A 27832-nucleotide genomic window follows, 5' to 3' on the forward strand; every position below is an offset into this window, starting at 1 on the left:
AGTACATTAAATTGGGTGCATTTTTCTTATGCTTTTTCTTCTCCGTGTGCTACCTACACTTTTCTCCAGACTGCATTCATAAGTTCACATATAATTTGTTCTCTGATGTTTTGAGAATACCAAGTCTTCTAGCACTGTTTTCTCTCCTGAGTAGCTTAATTATATCCTTGCTAAACGAACTGCATCTTTTACCTGATTTCATGCAAAGGAAGAATGTCCACTCACGCTGTTTGTCTGTGTGTCAGTCAGTCTGCTGGTCTGTCTGTCCTCTTGTCTTTAACCCATTGGACAACTTCCACAGCTGACGAAGGGATGTAAAAACCACCAAGATTATCTCACTACAAATTTTATGAAAATAGGAGAGTGCATACAGGGGAGAGATATGACAATATCTCCTCAGAGAGACAGGATACTTTGAAGTTGCAAGGAATTTTAGAGAAGTTTGACAGGCTTATGGTGTGGCACACAAAATCATGACATATCCAAAAGCTGGCTAGTATATTCCGATCTTCAGAACTATGCAAGTCTTATATACATTTATTCCAAGTAAATAAGTAATGTAAATGTAATTTCTATGGAAATTTTTAATGTTTCCCCTAGATTTTTTTTTTTTTTTTTTTGGCAATACAATGTTCTCTTAAGGTCTAACTAGAAGGCAAGTAAACAGCAATTTTGCTTTTCAGCAATCTGTATCATTCCATTCGCTAATACTCCATCTGGGATCTCTCCAGTAGGGACACCTTGAACAGACATCACCGTAGACTTTAAACTAATTTAGGAAGTCTATAGCATCCAATCTATTCAATTCTTTAAAGTGAGATACTCAATAACAAATATGGGCCTTTTACCTAAGAATATATCCCATTCTGAGCAAGGAATAAAAACCCAAACCCCTCTTTAAAAAGTAGAATATTTACGTATGTTCTTCCAATGAAGGTTATCATCGTTCAGTCTGGTTTTAGTTTAAGCTGGCACATTTTCTAAAACAAAGAAAGAAGACAAAAGTCAAGATTCACAACTGATTTTTCTTCCTAAATTCTGATGTAATCCAATTGCTCATGCAGTTTGTACTGAAGGAAGATTCTATACGTGTGCCAAAATAAATGGTTATATCCATTGAAAACATAGATTATAGAATGAGGGGTGGAACAGCTTTTCTGGTTAATTTAAAAGCAAAATCTAATTTCTACAGATATGTACTGCATGCCAACATGGTTTAAACAAGCACAGCTGTATACACACAGCAATTGAATGCAGCTATGGGGACAATACCTTATCGACAGCTAAAAACTGACCATAGAAAGAACAGGTGAAGCGTAGATAGATCAATATTGAAATAAATACAAAAAGGTCATCATTTGCCTTTACCACTACCTAGAACCAGTGCAACAATGTCTTGAAAGAGAACAGCCAAATGCAATTTCTCTCCTTTTTATTTTTCCAATATTGATTTTAGTAAAAAAGAAGGCAGGGGAAGAAGAATAATCTATTTTTCTATAAGACATCAAAAGCTGCCTGTAAGTAAATATTGACATTTGGCAGATGTGTCAGTTTATTGTAAAACACTTTTCCTTTCTAATCACTGTAATTCTATAAATCTTCATCTGACATATTGGTGTGAGCTTTTTAGAACAGATGTTCTGCATTTCAGTGAAAGAAAACAAAGCAAAACAGAAGTGAACCCAAATCTCACAAAGACTGCTGTTGAAACCCCGTTATTTTTTCAATGAAATGTCACCGTGTTATGCTGTATAACTTAATAGGTGACAATGATCATTACCCTTGAGCTGTAGTAACACACAGACCCTCTTTTCTGCCTTGATCGCTGTTGTCTTTTAATTGAATCTGAATATTTTATGAGCAAGAGATAGTAGGAGCATGGATTTCTGGCCTTGGTAAGTCTTCGTGCAGAAAACATTTTATATGATGCTAGCAGGTGCAGAATTTAAAACTAAGGGATAATTTCATAGCTCTTAGGAAAACAGAAGTTACTAAAAATCCCAAATGCACATTGTAAGAGCATAATATAACACAGTGGAAATGAGCAAGCCTTCTCCCAAATGAGATTCAAAATGCCACTCCAGCAGATGCAGGACTAGTCAGTCCCAACACAATTCGTAGGTAAGGAACTACCTAACAAGGTGAAAATCATGTACTAATAGGAAATCAATCACATATGAAATGAAGCACACACTTTCTAACCTGCACACCAGCTTCTTTCTTCTGTCCTCTACAGTTCAGAATGGATTAAAAGACACAAAAAAGCACAGAAATAAGTCAATAGAAAATCATGCCACTCAGTGTGCAAATTGTTCTGTTTCATCAGACTTAAAATATCACTGTCGAGAAGGCAACCCTAAGTAGCCAAAATGGCAGATTCTGTAACTATTTCAATAGGGGGTGATCATTTATTTTATAGAGTATGTGTTGGCTTTCTGGAGATTAGTAACTTCAGAAAACCACAAATATATATTTTTGTGCATATAAGCTGGACCTTTTATCCCAAATCTAGACATTCCTGAACAGCAAGGGAATATCACTGTTTTAATGTAACTTTATAATCTATTCGACATTTCTGAGAAGGAAGTTATATATCAGGCTATGGACTGGGTGGAGCAAAGTAATACAGAGGCAGATTAATAGCCTCTAGAAGAGACATAGGAGTTAACGTTCAGTGAGGCAATAGGTATCATTCAGAATAGGATTAAAAGATGAAAAAGACTGAAGATAATCTTTTGACATTCAGACAACCTGATTCTTAGTTTACAAGTAGGAGGAAGGTAATTGCTAGATGATGAACAGGTCAGTGTCTGTTCTCTAGGGTGTCTGAAGGGTGTTCTAATTAATGGTTGTGTAACATCACCTCTAAATTGCTTTCTAAACAGAAACGTCTGTCTCTTCAGCTTCAGGGAAACAGCTTCATGACTTCGGAGAGCTCATCTTCCTGCCAGCTCCTGCAGTTCTCCAGTGGCACAGCAATCTGTGGGAGGTGACAGCTAGCTGAGCAGGTATGATGCCAAAGACACCTCAGGACCACAAGAAGTCAGGTTTGTTTCCCTTAATTGTTATATATGAAGGGCTTGTGGTTATGAGGCATTAACAATGGAACCTAAAGTGCATAAAACCTCACAGACCTCCATATTTGTGATAATATTTTTTTTTCCTATCTAAACTACAAACCGTAATTTTCTTTTAATCAAATAGCAGAGATCTGAACTTAAAATTAAGCATAAGCTGTGTTCCAAAGAATGGTTGAACAAACTGTGAATAAAACTGACTGACTTATTCTGGTTTTACGTTATTAGATCAAGTAACTTGCTATATTAGTGCAAGTTTAATCTGGAGATAAAATAAAAGGTGTGTCAGAACCAAAGTGCCATTAACAAACTTTTTTTAAAATGTTGCATTAACTTTTCTACCTTCCGGATAGGGACTGACTGGTTTGAATGGATGCAGGAGATTTAAACCATTGCACATGAAAGGAAATGAGAAATCCTGCCTTGACTCCACCATGCACAGCAAGCATGGTTGCTATTCTATTTGTGGCTTTACATATACACATTGATGAGATCAGACCCAGCCAGAACACCCAGAATATTTTCTGATTGCACCCAAAATATCTATTGATACTCACTGTCCCCTGACCTTCTTGCTGTCTTCTTCCAAATAATGTTTTAAATAAGCTGTGGGAGACTCCATTTCCTTGATGCTCCATTTAAAATCACAAGATATTTCACAAGAAAAAAAGAAATTAAGAAAAAAAAGAAAAAAGAAAGCCTTCACTTTTCAGCATCAATAAGGAACAATTCCTTTTGTGAGAAAAGAAATTTTGTTTCTTTGTTTGAGTTGTTTCCCTGTTCGGTTCCCTCAAAAAGGATCAGCTAATAGTATTAAAACCAAAGATGGTAAAGACTTATGTGAACATCTTGATGCATGATTCATGTCAAAGAATTTAAATGTCTTAGGCTGTATAGATTTTGCCTATTCCCAGGAACAGAGCAGAAAGAGAACTTCGACAGAATATTTTTCATCAGGTAATACTGATTTGTCAGAACTTCACCGCTGCTTTTTCTACACATTTACAATTCAGCATAGAATTTCTGGTCAAAAATAGTGTGGGATGTCTGCTGCAGAACAGACCACTGATTATTCATGCTTATACTTTGTTATTTATGGTTATACTGGGGCTGGGACATTTTTTTCCTGTTGCAACTGTAGTGCCCTTTGAAAGTAATGGCATGTTATTTTAGCAAAAGAACAGGCCAACTCTATTGGCTTGATGAGATAGTTATGGGTCTTGCTCTAAATTATTGTTGCTCTAAATAAAGCAGTAACTTGAGCTAGCGTATGTCATCTCTGTTAAAAAAGGCTCCTGTCATACCCGGAAAATGAAGTTCTACCATTTCCCTCATTCCTTTCCTTCAGTAAACTGAAACCCAAGATCAGCTTAGGAATTTTTCACTAAATTTTAAAATACATTTGAAATTGAAATCCCTATGAGTTTTGCTGCCAAATACTCTACAGGAGCACTATATGATTTGCCATTTATTTGCAATTGGCTACATAGGTGGCAAAATTGCCAAACTCAATAAAAGAGCAAGAAGGCACAGATCTGTTTGCATCAAAGAAATTACCTTTGCCTAGGCTACACGTACTGTTTGGTAGCTCAGAAATGAGCTCATTTTCTACTCCTCCCATAACCATTTAAAAACTATTTGCTTAACTTATTTATAAATGGATTGTTGTAATGACCTCATTCTCTGCCAGAGAGAAGTGTATTTGTCCTTGTTGATGTCGGCGAAGTCAATGGGAGTGAAGGTGTCTTTGTACCTTATTAGCTACTGGACTGTGTCTGACCATGTAATATATATCTTCACCAAAAAGATGTCTTGGCACAGACAAAATGTCTCATAAATTCTGTGCAACTCTCTGCCAACTTATCAAACTCAATGTAAAAAAATGCCATGTGTACTAATAAGTTTACCAGTAAGCTATACTTATTGTCAGAGAAGCCTGTGTTTTGCCACTGGAAACTAAAGTTAAAGAACACAATCTTCTGCTTTTAAAAACTTGTTATTTTTCTTATATGCAATACTGAATTAATCACATTTTTATGCTTGTCAAGAAAAGAAGCAGCAGCACATTATCAAGAAAAATCAACTACAACATAGCTACTTTTGTAAAACTGGCATGGGGTAGGAAGTATTGAAGGTTTTTCTAAAAGTTGAATTTAACAACGATGTTTTAAGTAGATTGGTACATGGATTTCCAGAGTCCCATGGTACATAATAATGAAATTTTCTGTGGTAGGATTTTTACCCAATCTGTACAAACTCTGAATGTTTGAATGCAGCACAGCAGCAGTAGGGAAACACAACAGGAGGCATATAAAGTCTTGCAAATAGACCTTGCCTTTGCAGATATATTGAACTACACTTTCTTTGCCAGTCTGGTGCTGAAGGTGAGCAGCTCCGACACAGACTATGTGAGGGTGTTCTTCCTGGTCAGCCGAGGTAGCTTCTCTCTGCTCCATAGTTCCTACTGTAAACACAAGTGCCACTCCTTTTGCCACTTCTTTCAGATGAATCAGGATAGTGTTAGCTGCTTTTGTGTGTTTGCTGTTCTCTCTCAGTACTCTTCCTAGCTTTGGTTTTATCCAGAGCTTCTTCGTTATTTAACCATCCTGCATCAATCCTGTCATAATCTCTGCATATCTCTACTGTTGCTACATTTGTCCTTTCAACACAGCAGACTTACTCCCCAAAACACATAAGCAGATAGGCTACCTTTTCAAACATTCATGCAATTAAAACACTTAGCAAACCAGCATGTAAATCGCAGCTAAGGATACATCAAGGTGACTCTTGCCCAGGTTTCTCCTTCTGCTTTGCCAAACAAACATCTGGCCTTAAATTTCCATGGTAAGTGTCTGACTCAGCTGAATTCATGTGATAAGTTTTGTTTTCTTTTGTCCTTGCTGATATAAACCGCAGTAATTAACCAATATGGCAACAAAACTTTACAGCCTTTAAACTGAGATGATTCAAGCGCATGGGAGGTTTGAGTCCTGAGAAGGCACTTAGGCGAGACACTGGCTGTCTAGGGTTGTCACTCAGATGCCTCCCTCATTTCTCACAGTCTCTAGGTGGACAAATGCCCCTGGGTGCCTGTTGTAGGGCTGTTTGGATTGACCCCTGTAGTGGTAGAGGTTGGGCTGTTAGCACTAGGAAAGCACATCATCCTGATCCTGGATAATAATAAATTACGCTGGCTAATTCATCCCATTCTCCCTGTATTTCTTGTCTCTTCTCCAGCGTTGCTTTTAAAGGACATATTTCCTTTGTGACCCTCAAAGTGAGAGGCTGAAGAGGTACAAACTGAATTGCTCAGAAGTAATATTTGATGACTTCTGATATGACTGCACTGGCACAAACCATGTTCCCAGTTAATTACCTTAACTTCTGAGAACTGTCCATCAGAGAGCCCAGGCTGGACCCGAGCTGGGTGAACACAGCTGAACTAGCTCTCGCTGAGCTGGGTTGGGAACTAGAAATAACGCAGCGTGGTACAGTTCAATGCTATACTTCCCAGTTACTGCAGCCATATGGCCACTGGAACTGGAATTGCTGCTCCACAGTGCTGGGTCATGTAGCCACAGCAGCTTACCGAGGTTTTCTACTAACTCTAAAATTAGGATTCAGTTCATAACCTCATAAACAAAATACAGCTCTATCTTCCCTGAACTTTTGAGTTTTATTTTCTTTTCCTATTTCTGTTACAGAAAATGGCTGTTTAGTGATGTGAGCAGATGCACAGTTTCAAGGCAAATGTAACCACCTTTTTTAACACTCATTTTACTAGCCTTTGCCTAGATGGGTTCTAAATCTGACCCATAAAACCTCTTGTAAATTGTACTGTAAACCATTACAATAAAGGCTATCCGTAAAATATTTACAAGACAATTATTGAAGAAGCTCTTGAGAGCTTAGGATTCCATTCTCCTTGTTTTTTGATTTCCTAGTAAAATCGTAGTTCTGAATTTTAACAAGATGATAACAGAAGGAGTCAAAATACTGGACATTTGAACCTTCTTCTTGATATTCATTTGTGCCTAAAAGAAGAGATTACTTGCTTTCACTTGGTAAATATTCAGGGTTTTTTTTATAAGGTATTAGAGGAATAATATGACTAAAGTCAAATTTCTAGTAAGTGAATGTAAAGAATGAAAATCAGAAAAAAATACATATAGATATCTGTGATTAAAGTACTGGATGATGTGGTTTTTTTCTGTGACCCTCCTATTATACAGTGTATCACCTTGTGCAACTTGCCCTTCTTCATCAACTTTGCAACTGTTTTCCGTGCTATGGCCTTCCTGCAAAGCTCCTCAGGAAAGAGAAGTAAAATATGGGTCTACTGTCTACTGTGGCCTCTCAAGTTCAGTGAAAGTTTTACTACTTACAAAGTCCAGCATTTGCTAGATAACTTCTAAGTCACAAGAAAATATCAAAAACCAAAGGTGAGAAGATAATTTGAACAATTTTGGGTTTATGGCTTTCACATTTTGCTATTTTATGGCTTCACATTAGCAAAATAAATTCTATTTTACTTTGATATTATGTAAAACTGATTCAGCATTTTCTCTTAAATTTGAAAGACCAAACATTAACAGATTAACTGGACCAGCTGCTGGAAATGAGCAGTAATGTAACTGTAAAAGTTTGCTATCTTTGATTTTATCATGCTTTGTAGCTTGTTAGTTTTACAACTGCATATGAGCTAGAAGTACTTATTAAAATAAATTATTGCATTCTATTTATGACAACCAAGCTGTTAGTAAAATTGCATGAACACACATTTTTCATACTTGCTGGTTATTCCTTACTTTTAAAGATGCCTTTCTGCATTAAAAAAACATTAATAATTTGGCTGCTGTGCCTCAATTATAGGGTTTTTTTAAGAGGAATAGTGGTTATGGATGGTCCTGAATGGGTTTCTGATCATTAGGTTACTGAGATTTCACCAGCTGAAGGATTTTCTCTAGCGAGAAAAAAGAACTATGGCTGGAGTATAAAACATTTTCCAGGCATAGAGAGACAATTTTCAGTGACTAATTACAGCTAGAGGTAGCTAGAAAAAAATATTAGTGTAAAAAAAAATCCATCAGGGAAGTTAATTTGGAGCTGGTGGAAGTACAGTTTGAAAAGTGTTTAGTGAATGATCATAAACTTAGTCATTCCTCAAAACAATCTCAATGTAACTATCTGTAATAACAGTGGCTTGATTGTAGCTAAGATAAAAGGCACATTTTGTAAGGGTACTTTGTGTGTAGGTGTGTATCAAGGATCAGTGAACCAAATTTGTTCTGGGAGGCTATAGGAAACTATTAACTATCAGAACTGACAGTCTTGATGTTGAAAACATACTGTTGTAAATATATTCCTCATAAAAAGAGTTTGGTTTTCTTTCTCTTCAAGTTTTCAAAATGAGGTTTGACAAGGCAGGAGAACAAAATAAATTCTGTGGAAAAATATTTTGGCTAGATCAATAGTTTTGGATAATGCAGAACTCGGTTCAGTTTCTTACTCCAAAGTTAGTGCAGGTGTATCGCTCTCTTGGATTCACAATGGAATACAAGCATTCAGACAACTATTTTGTTGTGTCCTGAGACTACCTTCACAGAGGGATTTAGTAGTTGCAGTGTGTTTTCCAACACTTATCTTTAAGGTCTGCAGCCCAGAGAGTAGAATGAACATCCCACATCCCCATTGTAATGCTATGGGCAAAATAATCACTCCAAAAGGAGAGTCATTGCTGCACATGGATCAACTGAAGGATACAACAGGGAAGAAATGGATTGATTTCAAATGCCACATCTTCCAGGTAAAAAAATACCCAGTTTACCTGGAAAGCAGCCTTCATCTATGCTTGGGATGTGCTGTCATAGTCTTTTTCTTGAACATTTCTATCAAAGGATGAAAAGGTTTCTCCTTTCTGTTGAAAGATTGCTTCCTCCACCCTTTCCAGTTTGTACAGAGGGGGAGATTCTAGTTCAGTGTCTTTCTTCATCTGCTTAAAGCACTCCTACCCAGATAGCCTATTCTCGTGAAAGATTTATCTTGTTCAGCAAATAGTAACTTCTCTTGATGTTGTTGCCTAAAAAAAAAAAAAAAAAAAAAGGAAAAAGAAACACCTTGGCCCTCTGCTAAGTAAGAACATGGTCTACTGATTGGGACCTTCACTAGGGAACAGGTTTCCTATCTCTGCCTTTCACGTTGGAGACCTAATCACTTGGCTGGAGAGTTAGCATTGAATTCTTTATGAAAATCAATTATTTGAACACATGGGGATGGCAATATCAGGCTGCAACCAGAGTACTGTGCCGAGGTCTAGTCCCCACAATTCAAAGAATACATGGACAAACTGGAAGAGGTCCAAAGGAGGGTCATGAAGATGATCAAAGTGCTGCAGAACCTGCCCTATAAAAAAAGACTGAAGGAGTTAGGTCATTTTACCCTGAAGAAGAGGAAGCTCAGGAGGGACCTCATCACTCTATTCCAATACTTAAATGCCAGCTACAAAGAGAACAGAAGGTCTCTCTTCACAAGGAGCCACATGGAGAGGACAAGGGGCAATGGGTAGAAGTTGCAACAGGAGAGGTTTCATCTTGATATAAAACCGAAATTTTTTACAGTGGGAGCAATCAATCACTGGAACAACCTCGCCAGGGATGTGGTGGAGTCCCCATCACTGGAGGTTTTTGAGATGCAACTGGACAGGATGCTAGATAATCTCATCTAGGCTCCCTTTCACACGAAAAGTTGGGCCAGATGATCTTTTGACGTCCTTTCCAACCTGGGCTGTTCTATGTCTTTAAACTTTAAAACAAAATAGGTTATAACGATTCTTGTTGAGGGCTGACTTCTGGGATGAAGAGCTATATGTTTGAGATATCCCAAAGAAAAAGAAGTTAACTCAGGACTCTCCTGTCTTGAGTGAATACCTGAACCACAAGATTATTGTGCAAAACATGATCTGCTTCCTTCTTCTTTCTTCAGCATCACCCTTCAGAACAGAGTTTGTTACTCAGTGAGTGACTGCTGGTGTGAAACTTCATGTCAAATACACGCTCAAACACACTGCTCAGTGGCATATGGAAGACAGATTGAGGCACCTCTAGAGGACACTTAGAATTCTCCTTCAGGTACAGAGATGCAAATTTTTCGCTATTCTCTGTAAGAAAACTAAGCATTTCACTTACAATCTGTAAATGTAAACTCAGAATTTTTAGGTTTTACAATGCCTAACTAATCTGAGTATGGCTCAGTCTCTTTCCTGGGTGAGAAACTTTATTTCTTTGTAGTTGAATATCCCTGACAATGTGGGATAATATCACCTCTCTATCACACAAATTCTTCTTTTAAAGACAAATAAATCATAGAATCATATCATAGAATCATAGAATGGTTTGGGTTGGAAGGGACCTTAAAGATCATCTAGTTCCAACCCCCCTGCTACGGGCAGGGACACCCTCCACTAGACCAGGTTGCCCAAAGCCCCATCCAACCTGGCCTTGAACGCTTCCAGGGATGGGGCATCCACAACCTCTCTGGGCAACCTGTTCCAGTGCCTCACCACTCTAACAGTAAAGAATTTCTTTCTAACAGCTAATCTAAATCGACCCTCCTTCAGCTTAAACCCATTACCCCTTGTCCTGTCACTACACTCCCTGATAAACAGTCCCTCACCATCTTTCCTGTAGGACCCTTCAGGTACTGGTGAAGAAACTAGTGGTTTAACCCAGAAGGCAGTTAAAACAACCACGCAGCCATTCGCTCACTCCCCTCCACAATGGAATGGGGGACAGAATTGGGAAAGAAAAGTAAAACTCGTGAGCTGAGATAAAGACAGTTTAATATGACAGAAAAAGATAATAATAATTGTGGTGGGTTGACCCTGGCTGGGGGCCAGATGCCCACCAGAGCCGCTCTCTCACTCCCCTCGTTCACCAAACAGGGGAGAAAAGGCATAACGAAAAGCTTATGGGTCGAGATAAGGACAGGGAGAGATCACTCACTAATTATCGTCACGAGCAAAACAGACTGAACTTAGAGAGGGGATTCATCTAATTTATTACTAAGCAAAACAGAGTAGAGGAATGAGAAATAAAATCAAATCTTAAAACACTTCCCCCCACCCCTCCCATCTTCCCGGGCTCAACTTCACTCCTGGCTTCAACCTCCGGCCCCTTCCAGTGGCACAGGGGGACGGGGAATGGGGGTTACAGTCAGTTCCTCCAATGGGCTGCAGGTGGAATCTCTACACCCCCTCATCCTTCCTCCATGGGCTGCAGGGGGACAGCCTGCTTCACCATGGCCTTCACCACGGGCTGCAGGGGGATCTCTGCTCTGGCGCCTGGAGCTCCTCCTCCCCCTCCATCTGCTCTGACCTTGGTGTCTGCAGAGTTTCTTACATCTTCTCACTCCTCTCTCCAGCTGCAAAAGCTCTCCCTAACTGTTTTTTTTTTTCCTTTCTTAAATATGTTATCACAGAGGCGCTGATTGGCCTGGCCTTGGCCAGCGGCGGGCCCGTCTTAGAGCCGGCTGGCATTGGCTCTATCAGACACAGGGGAAGCTTCTAGCAGCTTCTCACAGAAGCCACCCCTGTAGCCCCCCCGCCACCAAAACCTTGCCATGCAAACCCAACACAATAATAAATAAAAATAATAATTAAAAAAATGTACAAGTGATGCACACCACAATTGCCCACCACCTGCAGACCACTGATGCCCAGCTAGTTGCCGAGCTGCAGTCTAAATTCCTCGCCAACTTCCCCCAAGTTATATACTGAGCATGATATCATATGGTATGGAATATCCCTTTGGCCAGTTTGGGCCAGCTGTCCTGGCCATGGGCCTTCCCAGGTTCTTGTGCAGCCCCCTGCCTTCTCACTGGCATGGCAGTATGAGAAGCTGGAAAGTCCTTGACTTAGTATAAACATTGCCTAGCAACAACAAAAATATCAGTGTGTTATCAACGTTATTCTCATCCTAAATCCAAAACACAGCACTATACCCGCTACTAGGAAGAAAATTAACTCTATCCCAGCTGAAACCAGGGCAATACAAAAGATTGATAAGCTTTTGAAAAGGGTTATTTATGACGGGCCAAACAAGGACCACCAACAGCCATAAGTGTTATGCCTTCATACACTGCAGGGAGAATGTCTTTTCTCCAAAGTGTTCACAGCCCTATGGGAAGAATATGGTCACAGATGAGGTTTTCACAGGTAAAGCAATCCTCCTTCATTAATATTGCTGCTATAGTAGCGCTAAGATTATTAAATTTCTGGTCCACAATCTTTGTTAAAGAAAAGAGGAATAACTGGGATTCCATTTTTATTCTCATTCACAATTAAGTACAGCAGGTTTTAATAACTGGATATTTGAGAAGCATTTAAAAGTTTAAAAAAAAAATTAAAATTACATTTGCATGTATCGCACATTTTATACAGAAAAAGTTTATATATTTTACACTCTGTCCTCTAATTCCCATTAATGATAATGGAAGTTATAAACAAAGTATGCATTATAAAGACGATGTACCCCAGAAATCTTTCTTTTTAAACTTGTATTCTTTAACATTTTTAAATAAAATTCATAAGTCATCAGACTACAAAAGAAATGAAGCAATACAAACACAGGGAACAGACTAAGAAGTTAAATAAGGGTGCTACAGAAATATTAGTCTGTTTTCACTCCTACTGCAAGTGTAATGCACTGGAATTATGACTGCATGACTATCTTCTCTACTTGCTTTTCTCATTTTCTATGGTCAACATTATATTGAAATTATTGTAAGGGCAAACACCATTGTACAGTTACAAGTACCTTCAATAGGTAAAGTATACAGTATAAAGTCTCTACTGTTGCTAAGTAAATGTCATCTTTCCCAAAACCCACCAGCAAATATTGATCAAGAATCTCAAGCTTTTCAATGAGCTCCTAAGTCAGGGTGAATTAGTTTATGCAGTTTCAGAACGTTTATAGCTCCAGTTACAACATCACCATATGTTTTTTGGTTAACTAAGGATGCTGAGTGATTTTTATAATTTTCAAAAGTGTAGAAGATGGCTACCTGACAGGCTGCATGAACAAGTTACTGTGAGATAAGGTGATTTGCATCTCCTTCATGGAAAAGCATGAACAAAGGTAATTCATAAATACTGAGTGAGCTGGCGGAGGTTATTTTGTGGCCACTCTCAATAATCTTTGAACAATTATGGTCACTGGGGTAGATGCCTTAGGACTGGAAGAAAGCAAATGTCACTACTATCTTTAAAAAGGGCAAGAAGGAAGACTCAGAGAACTATGAGCCGGTCAGCCTCACCTCAATCCCAAATTCAGAGATGCCTTTGAGATAATAGCTGAAAATTATGAGTTCAAAGAAAATGAAATATTCTCCTTGGAATTTCTGAGAGCAGCTTCTGTGATGAAAATTCTTCCATTTTCAGTAATCAAAATGAAAGATATACAAGAGTTGCCCTACATGGGAGACCAAGTCAGAGATGTCATTGAGGAGATTATTGAAGGAGAGAGTTCTAGAGCTAAAGAAGTGTTAGGTGATGAATGATACAAATCATTTAAGCAATTTAATTGATTTAGTTAATAATTTTGAAAGTAGACCCTGCAGTAAATGCAGTTACACAGCCCACATGATTTCTTTCATGATTATTTTTCCATCTTTTTACTCTCTTTCCCTTTGCTTTCTAGCTGTTTTAGTCCTGATGAAGAAATATGGCCAAGAATGTACCAGCTTCCATTGTTGCAATCACAGTCTTTCAAGAAGATGTTTCATTTGTGGGTCAATAGGTGATTGGCCTACGTATCACTTTGTGCAGTGAGCCAAACTGTTGGATATTTCTCCACTAATTTTCTATAATCAAAATGATTGCACTGCAAAAAAAAGAAGACTCTGAGAAAATTGTCTAGTATTTCTCTCTTCACTTTGCTGATCTATCTGACAATCTGTGATAACAGAGGGTGAATATGAGGAGCAGAGTGGAGAGGTTATAGGATGTATTAGCACTCCAGTCCTGAGTCATTACCTTTCCACCTGATTTGTCATAAACCATAATACACTTTGCACTAATGGCAAAAATGGAGTTCCTGTTCTGCAGGTGCCGAGTGACTGAAGATCAGCTTTGTGAGGTTCCTAAAAGCTATCATTCTCTACCTAAAAGTGGAGACACTCCTGTATATCAAAGGTCTATCTAGTCAAGAATTATGTCTCTAAGAGGGATCCAGAAAGAACATTTTAGAAAAGGTGTACAAACAGGGTAAGCATGCTTTACAGTGAAACTCTCTCAGCCTCCACAACTTTCCTGAAGTGTTGGGGCTTTTTTAAATAATTTTGGTAGATTTTTACTGCATGAATTTGGTTGTTCTCTGAACACTTTTTGTTCACTTTAACATTCATATTGTTCTGTGGCAAGAGATTTCAAAGCCTAATTATGAAGCTGTGAAAAGCTTTTATTCTGTGAAAAGCTTCCTCCTTTTTGTTTTGAACTTGCCACCTGCCATTTTATGCTGTCTAGTTCTTGAAACATTGAACAATCATTCCTTGTTTCCCTTTTCTAGAACTGCTATGATTCTATAGACTTCTATTATAAAATTCCCCATTCATTTTTTTTCCTTTCAGGAAGATGCTAGTCTGCTTTACTCTTCTGCATCACACTGCCCCAGCCCAGGGGCAGACTCAAAGCCAGAATGCCTCAGCTCAACAAGACATCTCCTTGTCTAACTTCTTTCCTCAGGTACCATCTAAGCTTTGAACTTAAAGACAGCTGGGGTATGCCCTGATACACCATGCATATGTGCATCACCACAACTGGTAGATAATGAACGATATCAAGTTGTAAAATGAAGTTCTGATGTATCCTTTCCTCTTTAGAAAAGAAGTAGCTAATGGTATCTCAAAGATCAGATGTCTGTGGAAATTATAGTGCAGAGGCTTTGCCCTAAGACACTGAAACCGTCAGAGTCCATTGGGGGTGGGAAGTATCTCAACAGCTTTAACTAATGATTGCAGTGATTGCCATAAAAGTTGTTAAAATAACTGTGAGAGCAAAAGCTCAGACTGATAGAGAAGGCATGCACAGCAATGTCAGGAAGCACTGCTCCTGGGATAACAGCCAGGATGGAGGTAATAATTCCTGACAGAAACTGGGGGATGAATTCAGTCCAAAGGGCATTCATAATGCAAAAGACTTTTGAGCAGAAAAAAAAAACAACTTCCAGAAGTAATAAGCAAGGTGAAACTTTATGAATTCTCATATCAGGTGCAATTTTGGAATGTGGACAGAGCCAGCCAATAGAAAAATCATATTTTCTGTAATGAAGAAAATGTATGCGTGGAACTGTGCCTATATTTAATCTTTCAAAGCTGTCAAGAGTTCTTGCTGACTATCGTGAGCTTCAGAAACTGTGAAAGAACTTGGTTTAGTTAAACATTGGGATTTTAGAGATATATTTGGCTGACAAAAAATGTTGGGCTTCTCTTAGTCTTCTTAGATGTGGTAGACTATCTGATAGAGTGTCTAACATAGAGAGATGAAGGCCTCACTGTGCAAGGAAATGTGCAAAATGTGTTGTGGAAGTACCAGCTATGAATTGCTTACAGTTTAAGTATAAATGATGGACAAAGAGTAGAATAAGAAAGAGAAAAATCAAGCAATAAAAGAAACTTCACACAACTGTCAAGTTCAATAGGCAGTGTAGTCAGTAACAGTGCCAGAAAATACACTGCCTTGTTCCAAGGTTAACAGCTTGTCTCTTGGATCACTTTATACTGCATATGACTTTGGCTTTCTAAACAACCTGGATGCTGATGTATCAATACCTTTTTTTGGCTCATTTTACATGAATTTTCACAGATTGTAGGAGTAGAATTTCATTCTGTGAAAATATTTCTGGAAATTTGATTGTAAGTTGCCATGAGTGTTCACTGAAAGCTTTTATACTTGCAGCATCTCAGGGAAGCTCAGCTGTATAACATATATCTTCTCCAAATAATTGCAAGTAACATGGTAGTACCTAGGCAAGTGTACAGATCAAACTACTGAACTAAAATATTTATACATATTATAAAACATCCCAAATAACAAACAAAAAACCCCAGAGAATTACCTTGTCCAATAATTTGGATAATATAGCAGCTTACTTAGAAGTATTTCACAATTGGTGAAAGCGTCTAAATTCACTGAACAAAAGTTACTTTTTGGGTAATATTGAGGTGTAGGAAGGTTGTTGTTCTGCGTATATTCCAAGGACCACCTGAAAGGCTGAAAAAGTCAATGCTTAAAAATACTTGTTTTGTGTGATGTAACTCTTAGCGAATGAAAACAAAATCATTGGTTTCATTCCTGTCTGGGAGCCATAATTCTTCTCAAGCTCAAACTGAAGATTTGCACCTGATACTTGAAACATGAAAAACAGTAAAACCAGCCTAAACAGTAGGCACGCTGAGGGTATTTGCTTTCAAACTGCTCCATTGCTTTCAAATAAGATTCCAATGTAGATGTGTCCAGAAGTATGTCAAAAGCCTACCATCTAATGAATCCACAAAGACACAGAAAAATACAGGTTTGCTGTCTTTTTTTTATATATATTATTTTATTTTAAGTAATTTTCTTTTGTTACAGTATAAGCAAAATAATGAATTATCAAAAGTTAGAATAAATGAGCTCCCATTAATACTTTTTTGTTTATTTTTTAAGCATTTGTTATTGTGCACAGGATGCGGGACTAACCTTGGCACTGCTCTTCTTGTGATTCTTTGGATACTGGGGACAGGTAAAAGAATTCTGGAGCTTTCTTTGTATGAATTTACCCGGATGGATGCTGTATAGTGAATGGACACAACAATGGCAATTGCTGCAGCAACCATTTCCCTAGATAAAGTAATTTTACCTTAACTGCCACTGTTTTAATGCCAGATACATAACAATTATTATTAGTATTATTCTCATATTAAGCTTTCTACTGCAGAAATAAGAATCCTGAAAGTCATAAGAATGGTGCAGGTGGAGAAAGATAGGAGGTGGGGAGTCCAAAAAGCATAAAATTGGAACCCAAGTTCCTATAATAGCGCTTTAGCCATAACTGGAGCCTCTCTGGAAAATACCACCATGTAATGTTTGGTTCAAGACTATCTATAGTGAAATCGAAAAAAATTGTCCAGAAATACATTTTTACTGCATCACAACTGCAGACTATTTCTATTTTCTGTTTTATAGGTCAAGCAAATATTATATAAGCATTTTTAATCTGGAGGGGAACACACATTGGATTAATTTTGAAAACTGGCTCTGCTACTACAGGTGCAGAACTATACTGAAAAAAACGTGTGCTCAGAGCAACAGTTCTGGCAATATCCTAAAGCACAAATAGATTTTTATCATTGCATATCACTTATTTTTAACCAGCCAGAATGAGTTACATCAAAAGCCCAGAATCTCATCTTTAGTGGTGGCCAATAGGGGATGCTAAAGAAGCAGGACAGGGGTAGAGAAGGATCCTTTCCACAGAATATTATTCGATGTGTATGTAGTTTAAGGATTACCTGGGCCATTAATTGCATCCAGGTAATTGTGTTTAAATAGCTGTTGATACCACCTATCCTGCATGAATTTGTCTAATTCATCCTTAAACCTTTGGCCTCTAAAACAGCCTGTAGCAATAAGTCCCACAATCTCATTAGGTTGCGTGAAAAAGGTGTTTATGTTTGTGTTTTTCAAACTGCTGCTAGTTCCACTGTGTTCTCCTTGTTCCTTTGTTGTAACAGTGAATAATCATTGCTTATTCACTTCAGTTACACTATTTATGTGTTCATAGATCTCTGTACAGTTGCGTACTTCATTTTTCCCTAAATAATTTACAGATCTGTGTATGGTAAGGTTTTACTTCTGGTAAAGAAGGTAAGTAGACTTTTCTTTCACTGTGTGTGTAGACATGGATTTGTCACCCGGAAAAGCCCTATTCTGTGAAACCCTGAGCCTCCCATTCTCTCAAAGGTTGGGGAAACCACAACGTTCAGGGCTTTTGCCATTGTTTCCTTTTGTAAGAGTCCAGAAGCAGCTGCTTTTGAAGATTACACACAAAGGAATCAGGCAAGTGGACCGTGGGAATGAGAGAATCATCTCAATTTGCAGTGTACGGTCTGTCCATAGAACCACCCAGTTTCACGATGCAGTTTAACTGCTAGTCTAGACTACTGCTATCTAAAAAATTAACATCAAGTAGCAATATCACATTAACAGCACAATAACAATATAGTCAAGTTCTATAATGTGCTATATCTTTAACTGCAACTTTTTCAAAGAGCAAAAAATGGCTTCAGATATTTATCGGGCTGAAACATTAAAATAAATATAGCAAAGGATTCTTAAAACCTGTGTAAAAAGTTTAACTTTCAGTCTCCATCCCATCCTGAAAGACAGTATTTTTTCCCCTATTTTCTTTTACCTATCAGGTAGGAAATATAGTTGGCTGGTTCTCAGAAATATCTCTCTCTTTTTCTTTTTTTTTTTTTTTTTCCAAATTTATTTTACTGTCCTGTTCCGCTGACTTCCTCTGTGATGTTGAGTATCCCACATAACAGTAGGTCCTTTCATTGTGTTTTTTTCCAGAATGCTAACACCTGAAACTAATCTAGTTTGGAAACACCTTACTATCTACACATGAAGTACAGTTTAAGTCTAAAAAGATAAAATGTGGGTTTTTTTCTGAAATGTAGAAGATATGAGGTTTCTCTTGGTTTGGCCAATATGATAATGTTAACTAGTTTTTGGCTACTTGGTAGCTTCGTAAAACATTATGGCTAGACTGATAAAACATGAAACTTGGTACTAAATCCACCTCCACCAAATTTAGAAGTCTAGTTCATCTGGAATTGGTCCCTGGGGCAGAATGGCCCTTGTGCTCCTTTCTGGACTTTCTGTGCATTTCACATTCAAATCTCATGCAGAAAAAGCAAAAACATGCCTGGTGAGAGGGACCATAAATTTAGGCCTCCTACTCTCAACCTGCTAATGGCCTGCTCCGAGCAGCAGGATGGAGCAATGGTTCCTCCTGCCCACAGCCCGCCTGGCCTGCCCAACCATGATCTCCTGGCTGCTTTGTGGCTAAGGTGGAGGAGGAGTGAGGGGCATGCATTCCCCCACTCCGCGTTCACTGTTGTTTGGGACCATACCTCTTGGGGAGGTTGCATTACACCAGCATGGAGTCTGCTCAGCTCTGTGGACATTACAAAAACCTTGTCTACTGTGTCAGATGAGAGCTGTTTTCCAGTGACCATGACTAACCCTTTCAAGCCCTTTAGGCAGATTTTTCCATAAATATGGGGAGCTTTGGGCAGGAGGCATAAGTATAGCTGCCCAAACTCAACATTTTCAGAAAACACATTTAAAGGAGTAAGACAATTTTCAAGATATTACTGAAGCCAAATAAATTTACACAACTCAGAGCTGAAAAAGCCATCTGTGACACCACTAAGTTTTGGTGCCCACCTTGCAGCTGAAGGGGTACTTAGGTAGACTAAATCCCATAGGGAAGTTCATTTATACAATGTCACACTCTTCCAACAAAGACAGACACAAAACAGAGCTGTGGAATAAGAATTCAATGTTATATCAGTTAAGTATCACTATGAATTTAACAAGGCACTGCATATCTGTTGGCTATTGCAAGCTTCTATCTAGACGATTAATGGTTACACCACCAATGCAATTAAAGATACAAATGATTTGCATTAAAATTGAGTATCAAGAAAAGTGTTTAACAATTGTTTAAATAATTGCTACTCTTGGATCATTATTGGTATTAGATATACTAAAACACTTGATACAAGTAAAATATTAAGATATCAGTTGTTCTACTAGAAAACATAGGTAGTGCATGGAGAACATCCTGTCCTGTCTCAGATGCTTTGCTTCAGAAATAGAGTTAATGTGCCTTTGAAAGAGGTTTTAAACTTCTGCCATGGTTTGTGCTGGGGCCAACACAGTAGCATTCATCTTCGAAGCATGAGGCTTTGGAGACTTGGTAAAATGGCTACAAGGCATTTTAGTAATGGGCATATAACAGAAGATGATTTTGTTCTTCCATTTGGATAAAATCTGTGCCATTAAAGTAATGTAAGTAAATTTTTTAGAATAACAAATAGTGAAAGATAGTATTAATAAATGTATCTGTTCACACATTAAATTCTTTAATATATATAAAACGTTATTATTTCCTCTGTATTTGAATACTTCAAGTTCAAAGGCTAGTTAAAAAAGGAACTTATTATAGAAAAATTGAATTCATTCCTCAGTCTGTTTTTCCATATTTAATAAACACTGATAAAGGCACAAAAAAGAAGAGCTTTATCAAAAGCTTGCAATGGGAAAGACACATTCTCCTAAAACATAAAAGCACAGTATAACCTAAAAGTAGTGGCAGTTAATCAAGTGTGTAAAATGAGGCCAATATTCTGTACTCAGGCAGCAACATATATTTACAGTGTTTACTTCCTGATGATGTTGTAGAACAAGTAAAAAAAGGCCAGACTTTCAATGGTATATCTGAATTTTAACTGAACTCAGATTTATTTCTGCTTAGGTTTGAAGGCCTGAAACTCATTTTAATCTAAGTGATATTTGTTGTTATCACTAAACAAATCAGATTTGATTTTCTTGTTACAAATACAAACTTATATCTCTCACAGGGTTGTCTGTAAATTAAAGAACGAAGATATGTTTAAAGCTCTTGGGCCAAACTGGAGGAATTTTAAACAGGCAAACACAAACTACCTTGTGAATCTTCCAAGTTGCTGTTTTATGCTTTCACCATTTTTAAATAAGAATTTGAATTTGTCACTGTTCATTCTGTAAATAACAGAATAATATTCCTTGCAGGTTTTAGAGAGAAAGCATAATTTATGTGCAATCAGTTAAGAGAGATTTCACTAACTTATTCAAGATGTTATAACGTTCTTAAATTGAATTGCCAACACAAACTTTTTCTATTAAAATAAACCTTTGGGAACTTAGGTTGTTGAAACTTTCTGTATTATGATCAGTAATGCCTTGTCTAGAAAGTGTACACAATTTAACTCTGAGTTCATTTAATTTCCAAAGTGTCTCTAGGAAAGAATTTCTTCCAATTATCTAAAAGACAAAAATGGCAAATAAAGTACTGAGGGAGATGTTTCACTGAGAAGGGGTTGGCTTTGAATCATCTCTGCACTTCATTATCCTCCAATCAAGCAATCAAATTTCTTCACCTCTGGAATTCACATTCTGCTGATTATCATTTATGTACTTTAATTGGTTGCACTGTAATTTCTGGCTAGACCCTTATGAACAAAAGGACTGTTACTGATGGCTCATTCACAGTTTTAGTCCCCTTTTTGTAGTTGGCTAACAGATTCCCTCCAGATTTCTCTATCATCACCTACACAGCTCTCCCACTGGCTATAAAATACTGCAGCAGCTTGTAGGTAATTGATCAGACAAGTGAACTGTAAAATATTCATTTTCTACTTCAACAGCTAGATAAATCTCTTGGGAAGTGGATGAAAATATTGCTTATGCACATCAGGGTCGGTGTAGTAATAGCAAGGTTGCTGATAAGCAGGGGTCTGCTACAGAGTTAATGCTTAATTCTGTTCCACGCCAGAGATGGGAAAGCATGCAGCCTCCCTTTGCCTGCAGCTAGGAGTCTCATTATATACTGAACCCGAAGCATCAACACCAATGCGCCAGTCATGGTGCTTCAGGGACGGTGCTTCCTGTTTTAATTAATCAGGTTCATCTCGATGTAACATGCCAAAGAACAAATTAACACTAAGTTACTGTAACCAACATGCTAAATACCAAAATATTAATGAACGGGAGGGCAGGAGTGAAAAGGGACTGACAGAAGAGAGAAGGAGAGGTAAAAATCTGCTTTTTTTCCTTGTCATCAAAAGTAATCTGTACAATCTCACTTTCCGAGTTTTTTTGCACCAAGTTTTCAAATACCTGTCAAGGTGCTTTAATTGAAAGCGTTTAAAAGAAAACTGCATACAGACTTGTAGAGCAACAGCAGAAGATAGTGAATTCTTTTCATCTTTATCTTGCTGGGTTGCCATAGTAAGAGAATCTGAAGGGAATTAGCAATAGCTTTGTTTCTGCCTCATGTTAAATGTGTATTAGGCAACCTTACTCAAACCCAAACTATACTAATCAGAAAACACATGCAATCCCTCCACCTGCTTTCTTCTCACAGAAGAAGGGCAAAGCTAAGCTTTAAATATTGGAATATTAACAGCATTTTTTTCCCAGTGGTTTGCTTTTGAAGCAGCAGAGAACATACGTTCATTTCCCATGTCCTTGGAGCGTGGTGCCAGTCAGCTTAAGACGAGGCATTTGAAATAAAAAATAGTCGATACGATGTATGCCACAGTAGTTGTGACCACCTGGGGAAGACAAATGGAACGCTACAATTTCGCAGTGGAAAAGCAAGTGTATTATAGGTGCCGCAGCATCTACTGTAGAGATGCTGACAAGTAAATCAGCCTTTCTTGGATCAGAGCAGTCATTTGCTTTAAGAACAGAAGATAGGTCCACGTTTCTTTCTGTATCAGCTAACTTCTGATTATTTAAATTCAGTGCCAGCGAAAATGATGGTAATAAATTGGTCAATCAGGAAATTTAGACAGCTTGCTAACACCAGACAGCATTAGCCAAAGATACTTTTTTTTTTCATTATACTAGTAAATAGACTTGTTCACACATAATGAAGGTTTTGAGGTGAAACCCCCAGGCTGGAATCAGCACCATTACAAATGCATGCCATGGCATACAAGGAGCCTCTCAGGTATTGTCTAGTCACTTGACAACCCAAATATTCTGAAATGTATTCCATCACCCCCACAGACAAAGCAGGCTTTGCATCTTCAACATACGGTGAGACTCAGATTTTTTTAGTATGCTTTGTATATTTTTTGATGCAACCAAAGCAAATCACTTCTTTAATAAACATTCTGAAAACCATACTCTTGGTTTCTAGTATCCCAGGTGCAGAGTGCTGCATCTCATATTTTTTCTGGAAAAGACTGGTGAAGATGAAAGTACCTATTTATAATGAGAAAACTATTCAAAACAAAGAAACATTAGAAAGCAATACAAAGCAAGGAAACACAAATGAAAACAAATACTGGAAATAGTATACAGTTCCCCTTTGTGGTCCTCGATACAATAAATCCTGTTATTTTAGCACTTCCTAAATTCTCACTCAGTTAAAAGGATAATTAAAAACAAAAATAAAGTTCTCTTAGTAATGAGGTGATAATGAAGTGCAGCATGAAAATCAAGTGTCTGTTTAATAACTGTGTGTAACCTTTGCTCTTTGAATGCCATTTGTGATAATGGTAATGTGCTTAAAGGGAAATAGATGGATCAGGAAATATCTTTCTATCTAGGACTGAAACTATATTATTTCTTCTAATACATATTTAAAGTGAAACAACCCTTCCCTTCCCTTCCCTTCCCTTCCCTTCCCTTCCCTTCCTTTTGAAAATATTTTGTTATCCATTTCTGTCCTTGCCTTCCCCTCCAAGTTTTTATTCATACTTTACTGAGCTGTACAAATTTTGTTTTGGTAAGTTCCTACATAACTCTTTATTATGAGCCACTCGTCTCTGAAAATAGGAATGGCTTTGTTTTCAGAGTCTATCTTTACATGATTTTATCATTTCTTTTTAAATCCAGCTAGCTATTGAAATCAGTAGCAGCCTAGATAAGCATGTACTGTATTTTACAGGTTTCACCCAGTATTAAAGTCATCTGCCTTCCATGAAGTTCTGTGAAGGACCAACTCTCCTTTATGGGTCAGAGCTGCTTGGAACAGCATTCAAGCACTACTGAGCCTTAATCACCTTGGGTACTTTTCAATCACCTTTATGTGGAGCTCATCTCTCTTTTTCTATATGACACAGAAAATGTAGTTAGTCTTCAAGTTAAACTTCTTTTTTTTTAGTAAATACTGTATTGCTGAGAAGCATGAAGAGGACACTGAGCTATGCTCCTGTGGAGAAGCTACTAGAGGGGAGATGTCCAAAGGTTTGTTGCTGTCACTCAAGCTTGAGGCATTTTGCAGAGCACTGTTGGTGGTTTGGAAAAGAGTTGAGTGTGAAGAAAGAGACAAAGGTTGTAGAGGCTCCAACACAAACAGAAACATTGCAGTCCATGGAGGACCACATCAGAGCAGATGTCCAACCACAGCCAGTGGAGGACCCCAAGCCAGAGCACCTGAAGGAAGCTGCAACCACATGGAGAGCACACACCAGAGCAGGCTCCTGGCAGGAGCTGCGGCCTGTGGAGAGGAGCCCGCACAGGACCAGTTTTTCTGGCAGAACTTGTGACCCTGTGGGGACCTGCACTGGAGCAGTCTGTTCCTGAAGGTCTGCACCCCGTAGAAAGGAGTGGCAGAGACAACGTGCGATGAACTGACCACAACCCCCATTCCCCGTCCCCCTGTGCCACTCAGGGGGAGAAGGTGGAGAAATTGGGAGTGAAGTTGAGGCCAGGAAGAAGGAAGGGGTGAGGGGAAGTAGTTTTTAGGGGTCTTTTTTTTCTAATTTCTCACTATCTTACTCTATTATAATTAATTGGCAATAAATTTATTTTTCTGAGTCTGTTTTGCCAGTGACAGTAATTGGTAAGTGATCTCTCTGTCCTTATCTTGACCCCTGAGCCTTTCATCATATTTTCTCCCCCTGTCCTGCTGAGAAGGGAGAGTGATAAGAGGGGCTTGTTGGGAACCTGGTGGCCAGCCAAGGTCAACCCACCACAAACAGGCAGCCAGGGATGAGGCTTGTTCCACAGTTTGAGGTGTAAGAAATTACAGATGGATTTTAATTTTTTTTTTAAAAAGAAGGAAGATAAAACGGTGATAATTCTACATGAAAGCAATCACCAAAAAGAAGGAGACTTGTTTCCGTATAACCCTTCTATGCTGAGGAATACAGATGCAGACCTGTAACTTCTCAGGAACTGCCCTAGTTCACAAGCCATATTCTCTACTGCCTGGAGTGGGAGGAACAGCCCTGGTGGAAGGCTGCATTACAGGGCTCAGGGCTTGCAAATGGGAGGGTTGGGTATTCTGATCCTTGTCTCAAAGAATGTGTTTTGTATCTTACGTTTAATAGTGTCTGGAGAGAAGAATGTAATCTCATGAACAGACAACTTTGTCTGCAATACGGATATTGTCCCCATGGAAGAAAAGCTGTATCTCCTGCTTAATGGGTAAGTGCTCTAAGCTGTAGGCCATTATAGAAGATGATCTGCAAGTCCCAGATCCCATGTGTTAAAGGAAACACAGAAATAAAAGTTACATTCCCTTTCTCCAAGTAACTTTTATGCTTTTCTGTGTGCAATTAATGGTGAGTTTAACACCACTTTTTGTAGGGTATTATATATAGTGAGAGTCTAAATATTTGCAGCAATATTTCAGCTGGAACTAATAATAAAAACTCACAAATACTACATACAGATCTTAGTATACCTCATATACATCTACAAGCAGACAAAAGAGAGCTGTCTTATTGTTTGAACATCCTTCTACTGCTTTTAATTTTCTCTGAATGCTTTATCTAGTGGCTGAACTTGGCCATTTTTAGGTTCTTTATGCTATGACTATTTTTCCTTTAACCACTGTAGTTTTTCCAAGTGTTAATAATAGTCTTTGTATAATTTATTTAAATGCTGATAGACCTTTTCCTTTTGTTGTACGAATTTGATGTGTCAGTTTTCCCCTCAGTGCTGAAATACAGGGCTCTATGCAAGATAGTTCTTTTGTTCAGTTAATCATCTACCTGCCTTTCCATAAAGAACTCTACCCCACTTTCAACATAAATATTTCAGAAGTCCTTTTCACTGTTTTATTTTTTTTTCCAATTCTGGTTGGTTATCACAGGTTTTACTGAATAGCTATAGTCAATGCCTTTGCAGTCAAAAAGTTCAATTACTCTAGTCACTGCCATGAATCTAGATAATTTACAAAGATCCCACTTCCCAGTTCATTCACTTCCTTTTCAGCAGAACTCTCCCAAGTACTGTGTACATATATCAGCTATGATTTGCATGAATAACACATCTCCAACAGGTTTTGGGAAAAAGAAGCAAGACAAAGGGCAATATATATGGCACTGGTTTAAATACTTACAGTATTTCTGATTTATTACACATTACTTATGTGGGTCTTGTTACATCTGTGCCAACTCAATTCAAACAAAGTTGAAGTAATGGGTTTTTGTTTATTTTCACAATACCATTTTTCTTACTCCAGCCGTTGAATGGTTATATAGAAAGTAAGAACTGGAGTGCAGTCCCCTATTCAGAGATTTTTTCAAGCAGTTGGGGCAATTTATTCAATAATTTCCAGTATAAATGGGGTAGTTGGAGACCAAAAGGAGACATAGCTTGACAAGAAGCAACTCAGAGTACAATGGAGAAAAAAAAGAAAAGCATTCCACAGAAAGTGGGAAACAAATTACTCCTTCCTGTGGACAAGAGAAAATAATGAAATAAAACCAACCAACTCTGATTCGTAAGAACATTGGAATCATACTTTCTCCTAGAGCTATTCCTCAGTGGTACAGTTAACTTAAGACTACACCTGACTTTGCAAAATTGCCAGAGGGAACTGTAGTAAAGGAGAGTGTTTCCTGCACTAATCATGGTAATTTTATTCAGTTAAGTATTTCAATACAATGCTTATTTAGTCCACTCTCACTTTTAGATGTTCCTACCCATCTCTTAACCCTTTCTTTCATTTTGAAAACATTTATGGACTTTTCTCTTGAGGTTGGCAGAAACATCTACAGTAAATCAGAGTTAATTTACTGGTTTGCATGCAGATACTTAGGAATTGTATGGCCAACTGTTCATGTTTGGAATGTGTCACACACCATGCAATGTCTAATTGCCAACTGAATGCCTTGAATCCATGCCTAAAGCTGTGTTTTCACATTCATAAAATAACAACTGTGATAGCATCACTCAGCTGCTCTTTTGGAAGTATATCTACACTAACAACTATCAGAAATGCAGATTCAATATAAGGTTGTTAAATAGCAATTCAAAAGTGATTTAGAATTAGCTTAAGGGGCATATGAAATGCAGTGTATTTGAGATTGAAGCATAATCCACTGAAACCTATAGAAAACATAGCAAACATTTTACATGTGTATATAAATTAACATCTTCATTGTTTTCCCACCCTCTACTTTTATAACATATATTTTGAAACAGAAATCCCACATTTGAAAACCTGGAATAATGAGACTAGAACATGAAATCAATGCTTTTATTACTGATAAAAATTAAAAATCCAAGAATGGCAAAACAGATTAAGATAAAATGCATAACTCTTTAGCCTGTAATAACAGGCTAAAGAAGCAAGAATCTAATTTTCAATGGCTATTTCATAATAGTCCAAAGAGTAAACAGATGTTTCAAATGAAATGTTTTTCTACTTATCCATCATATATTTCTCCTTTTAGAATTATTATTATTACAGTTATCATGTTACTATTTAAATATTTTTATCCTTTCCTGTTTGCTTGTGTTACAGTAAAATCTAAAGATTCTCATATATAGAAAGGGCAGAGATTGTCTAGATATATACTTACCCAGCAAACATCTTGCAAAGCCATGTGTTTAAAGTGCGAGAATTACCAGATCTTTTGCTATTCAGTCAGAATTAGTTGATCTGTTCAGAGCACAATTAACTGTCTTTCCAGATCCG

General features: G+C 37.8%; 1 long non-coding RNA gene across 1 annotated transcript; it reads right to left on the bottom strand.

Moving 5' to 3' along the window:
* Window positions 1-225: 225 nt before the first annotated feature.
* LOC129202735 (uncharacterized) lies at window positions 226-27832 on the bottom strand. Its single transcript, XR_008575815.1, has 3 exons — window positions 27717-27832; window positions 918-980; window positions 226-301 (listed from the first exon to the last, which is right to left on the bottom strand). It is a non-coding gene; the product is annotated as an uncharacterized LOC129202735 (long non-coding RNA).

This window comes from Grus americana, chromosome 2, assembly GCF_028858705.1.
Source record: "Grus americana isolate bGruAme1 chromosome 2, bGruAme1.mat, whole genome shotgun sequence".
Classification (NCBI taxonomy): domain Eukaryota; kingdom Metazoa; phylum Chordata; class Aves; order Gruiformes; family Gruidae; genus Grus; species Grus americana.